A 6,051-nucleotide genomic window follows, 5' to 3' on the forward strand; every position below is an offset into this window, starting at 1 on the left:
GCTTACAGAAATTCAGACTTCCTCGTTTCTGTGGCCAGCATTTGTTTGTTTATTTTCACTGAACCCTGTTCATAGGACATTTCAGATACAGACACTCACCTGTGCTGAAGAGAGGGAGAAGGTGCAGATGAGTGGAATCTGGGGAGAGGCTGTGGAGAAAGGGGGCGCCGGGAGAGGTGCCAGCGAATATAGTGCTGAGACACCCCTGGGCCCAGGACTAGGGCAGCCATACTTTCCGGAGTGTGGGACTCCTCCACCTAGCCCCCAGGCAAGGAGCACAGCCACACCCAGATTAGACCCTGAACGAGATGAAGGATTAAAATAATCTGATCAGTCCCTGGGCGTTAACAGGGTCTGGCCTATAGAGGGACTTTCAGTCCCAGCAATAACATAGACCAGAGCCATGATTAAAGAACCAGTTCTGGGGAGTTGACCTCCCCAAACCAGTTTTAAGTGCAATAGAGAAAATAAACCCTTGCTACTGGATAGAGGAGCTGTATAGCCTCAGAGGCCAACCCAAAAATACTGCCACCCAGAGGCTGAGCCACAACCTTAATCTCAGCTAAACACAAATTAAGGCAGTCTGGGACACAAATACGGCCTGCTTTAAAATCAGGACTATGGTTTACAACACTGAGAAACAGTGTATCGCAGGGAAATTCAACACTCTCCTGAATAACTGGCAAGACCAAGGCGAGCCAGACTGAAGAGTAGAAGAACCGAATTACCTTCACATTTGCAATTTTTTTTCTTTTTTCACCTTTTAACTAAGAAAGCAATTTTTTTCTTCTTTTTCCATCAGCTGATTTTATCCTTTTAATTACCACATTTTTATGTTTAACCAGTATTATTGCTGCTACCACTTTACCATTTTTTTAAAGTGACATTTTATTGTCTCTCTATTTTATTTTGGGATTAGTGTTCTCCATTCTATTTTCATCGTTCCTATAGCATCAATTTTCCCTACCTCAATTTTACCTATATGCTAAAACCCTCTTCCCCACTTTTCCCTTTTTGTTGTCCTGTTTCTCTTACCCTATTCCTGCTTTAGATTTTCCTGATTCCTTCTTTTTCCCCCTGTCAAAATTTCACCCTAATTATATATCCTATTTCCACTTCACTGTTCTAAATCCTTATACACCTATCCCTTATCTTTCTTCACTATCCAAAATTTTTTCCCTTCTTTTATCTTTCTATGTTTTGTTGCTGTTTGCTTGATTGTTGAGTATTTTGGGTTTTGTTGTTGTTGTTGTTGTGTGTGTGTGTGTGTGTGTGTGTGTGTGTGTGTGTGTGGTTTAGGACTGATTGTGAGGTTGTTTTGCTTTTTCCTTTTTTTTTCTTTTGCTGGCTTTTCCCCTCTCTCCACCCCCGCTACCCGTCAGTTATTTTTGTGCTTGTGTTTTCCCTTGCCTCTCTTGATATTATTGATTATTTGTAGTTTGCATTCATCTCCAGTGATCTGTTGCTGGAATCTGTTGGGATTAGTGGCGGTTCTATCAGAGTTTTCTCCTCATACAAATAGTCTCTTCCCCTCTTCTACTTCGTTCTCTCTTTTCACTCTTTTTTTTTTTCCGCGTCATTTTTCCCAATTTCATTTTTGAACTCCTTTTTTTTTCTTACATTTCTTTTCTCTCTTTTGTATTTTTCTCATCTTTCTTCCTTATCCCCTAATCCTCTTAATTTGGGCAGTCACATTTATTTGGGGTTATTAATATTGTGAATATATTTGTCTTCAGTGCCTGGTACGTTGTGGCTTGATTTGTTGCACTATGTGCCCTTAAATCAACGCAGCAGATCCAAGCCGCAGCAGCCTCCTGATCACCATACCCTCTGAGGATCAGCAGCTGTATGTGAAGCCTCCCCCAACCAGCAAGAAGAGCCACCAAAGCTGTGAACAGCACACATAAGAGGAGCTGCCAACTGAGGAAAAGCTGCTATCGCAACCACCCGAGGAGTAACCACAGCCCAAGGAGCCACTGCCACCCAGGGAGCAGCTCATGAATGACTCAACGTCTAGATATGTCAGTCAGATCAAACTTGGGTAGACAAAGAAATCCCGAAAGGAAAGAAAAGGAGGATTCGCCAGAAAACCAGCTAAGTGATACAGAGGCATGCAACATGAGAGGAAAAGAATTCAGAATAAGGGTCCTAGAGTCCATAAACCGAATGGATGAAAAAATCAAAAACATATAGAAGAACCAAGAAAAAACAGATCAAAAAATCAACTATTTAAGCAAGAATCAAGAAGTAAGAGATGAAAAAATCAACAACTTAAGTAAGACCCAAGAAGAAATGAAGAGTGATATAGCTGCAATAAAAAACACCATTGAAAGTATCAACAGTAGACTAGGAGAAGCGGAGGACCAAATTAGTGAATTAGAAGACAAGGAAGCAAACACACCCAAACTGTACTGCAATTGGAGAAAAAAATTAAAAGACAGGAGGAGAGCGTAAGTGAGCTTTGGGACAACATGAAACGAAACAACATATGGATAATAGGGGTGCCAGAACAGCAGAAAGAGAAACAAGGATTAGAAAACCTATTGGAAGAAATAATATCAGAAAACTGCCCTGTGTAGGGGAAGAAAAAAGTCACACAAGCCCAGAGAGTACCAAACAAGGTGAACCTGAAAAGACCGACACAAGACACATCATAATTATCATGGCAACTGTTCAGGACAAAGAGAGAATCATACAGGCTGCAAGAGAGATACGGAAAGTTACATACAAGGGATCTCCCATTAGATTATCCAATGATTTCTCAATAGAAACACATCAGGCCAGAAAAGAATGGACAGAAATTTACAAAGTGATGCAAAGCAAAGGACTGATTCCAAAAATACTCTATCAAAGGCTATCATGCAAAATTGAAGGGGAAATAGGAAGCTTCACAGACAAAAAAAGGCTACGAGAGTTTATCACCACCAAGCCGGCAATGCAAGAAATTCTAAAGGGACTGGTGTAAAAAAAAAGGAACAAAAAGCTCAGAAAGAAAACAGCCACACACAAAAAAAAGAAATGGCTACAAACATGTACCTTTCAATAATAACTTTAAACTTAAATGGACTAAATGCTCCAACCAAAAGACATCGAGTGGCTGAATGGATAAAAAAAAACATGACCCATACATTTGTTGTCTACAAGAGACCCTCCTCAGAAGAAGGGACTCACACAGACTGAAAGTGAAGGGATGGAAAAATATCTTTCAGGCAAATGGAAAGGAAAAGAAAGCTGGGGTAGCAATACTTATATCGGACAAAATAGACCTCAAGGTGAAGGCCATAACAAGAGATGAGGAATGCCACTTCATAATACTAAACGGATCAATACATCAAGAAGATATAACCCTGGTAAACATATATGCACCCAATGCAGGAGCACACAGATACATAAAAAAAAAAACTCCTGGAAGATATCAAAGGAGAGATCGACAACAATGCAATCATAGAGGGGGACTTTAATACACCACTGACATCACTGGATAAATCCTCTAGGGAAAAAATCAGCAAAGAAACAGCCATCCTAAATGACTCACTAAATCAGATGGACTTAATTGACATCTTCAGAACGCTTCACCCCACAGCCAAGGAATATACATTCTACTCAAGTGCTCTCAAGACACATTCAAAAATAGACCACATATTGGGTCACAAACAAAGTCTCCCCAAATTCAAGAAGATTGAAATCATACCAAGCATCTTCTCAGACCACGATGGCATAATATTAGAAATAAACGACAATAAAAACAACCCAAAATACTCAAACACTTGGAAGCTGAAGAGCATGTTATTAAATATTGATTGGGTTACCAATGAGATCAAAGAAGAAATTAAAAACATCCTGGAAACTAATGACAATGAAAACACAACAATCCAAAACCTATGGGACACATAGAAAGCAATCCTGAGAGGGAAGTTTATAGCTCTACAGGCCTATCTCAAAAAACAAGAAAAAATGGTAGTAAATCATCTAACTCTACATCTCAAAGAATTAGAAAGAGAGCAACAACAACAACAAAAAAAACCCAGAGTGAGCAGAAGGAAGGAGATAATAAAGATTAGCACAGAAATAAATGACATAGAGACAAAAAAAATAATACAGAAAATCAATGAAACCAAGAGCTGGTTCTTCGAAAGGATAAACAAGATTGACAAACCTCTAGCCAGGCTCACCAAGAAGCAGAGAGAGAGGACCCAAATAAAGAAAATCAGAAACGATAGGGGTAAAATAACCACAGACCCCACAGAAATACAAATGATTGTTAAAAAATACTGTGGACAGCTCTACTCCAAAAAACTAGACAACCTGGAGGAAATGGATAAATTCCTAGAAAAATACAACATTCCAAAACTCAATCAGGAAGAATCTAAAAATCTCAACAGGCCAATAACTATGGAAGAAATTGAAGCAGTCATCAAAAAGCTTCCAGCAAACAAAAGCCCAGGACCAGATGGCCTCACAGGGGAATTTTACCAAAGATTCAAGGAAGTACTAAAACCTATCCTCCTCAGACTACTACAAAAAATTCAGGAGGAAGGAACACTTCCAAGCTCATTCTATGAAACCAGCATCACCCTATTTCCAAAACCAGGTAAAGACAACACAATGAAAGAGAATTAAAGGCCAATACCCTCATGAACATAGACGCGAAAATCCTCAATACAATCTTAGCAATCTGATCCAGCAGTACATCAGAGAGATCATACACCATGACCAAGTAGGATTTATGCCAGGGATGCAAGGAAGGTACAATATCCGCCAGTCAATAAACGTGATACATCACATAAACAAATTGAAAGAAGAAAAACACATGGTCCAATCAATTGATGCAGAAAAAGCATTTGACAAAACCCAACACCCATTTTTGATAAAAACTCTCAGCAAGGTGGGAGTAGAAGGATCATACCTCAACATAATAAAAGCCATATATGACAGGCCCACAGCCAACATCATACTCAATGGACAAAAACTAACACCATTTCCCCTAAGAACAGGAACAAGACAGGGATGCCCACTCTCACCACTTCTGTTCAACAAAGTACTGGAAGTATTAGCCATTGCAATTAGACAAGAAGAAGAAATAAAAGGCAACCAAATTGGAAAAGAGGAAGTAAAACTGTCCTTATTTGCAGGCAACATGATATTATACATACAAAACCCTAGAGAATCCATCAAAAATTTCTAGACTTAATACATAAATTTGGCGATGTAGCAGGATACAAAATTAACCCCAAGAAATCTGAGGCATTTCGATACATCAATAGTCAACTTTCAGAAAGAGAGATTACAAAACAAATCCCATTTACCATTGCACCAAAAAAATTAAGCTTCCTAGGAATAAACTTAAGTAAAGAGGTAAAAGGCCTCTACTCACAAAACTACAGGATGTTGCAAAAAGAGATAGAGGAAGACATAAACTGATGGAAGAACATACCTTGTTCATGGACTGGTAGAAGCAACATCATTAAAATATCCACACAACCCAAAGCAATCTATAAATTCAATGCACTTCCCATTAAAATACCAATGGCATACTTTACAGATCTAGAACGAACTCTCCAAAAATTCATCCATAATAAAAAAAGACCCCGAATAACTGCAGCAATCCTGAGAAAGAACAAAGTAGTTGGGATCTCAATACCAGATATCAAGCTGTATTACCAAGCCGCTGTTCTCAAAACTGCCTGGTATGGGCACAAGAACAGACATATAGATCAATGGAATAGAATAGAGAGCCCAGAATTCGACCCGAACAGATATGTTAAATTAATATTTGACAAAGGAGGCAAGAACATACAATGGAGTCAAGATAGTCTCTTCAATAAATGGTGCTGGGAAAATTGGACTGTTATATTCAGGAAAATGAAACTAGACCACCAACTTACACCATACACAAACATAAACTCAAAATGGATAAAGGACTTAAATGTACGACGGGAAACCATAAAAATTCCAGAAGAATCCACAGGCAACAAAATCTCAGACATATGCTGAAGCAATTTCTTCACTCATACAGCACCTAGGGCACTTGAAACTAAAGGGAAAATGAAC

Source organism: Myotis nattereri, assembly GCF_964212035.1.
Source record: "Myotis nattereri genome assembly, chromosome: Y".
In the NCBI taxonomy this organism is placed as follows: domain Eukaryota; kingdom Metazoa; phylum Chordata; class Mammalia; order Chiroptera; family Vespertilionidae; genus Myotis; species Myotis nattereri.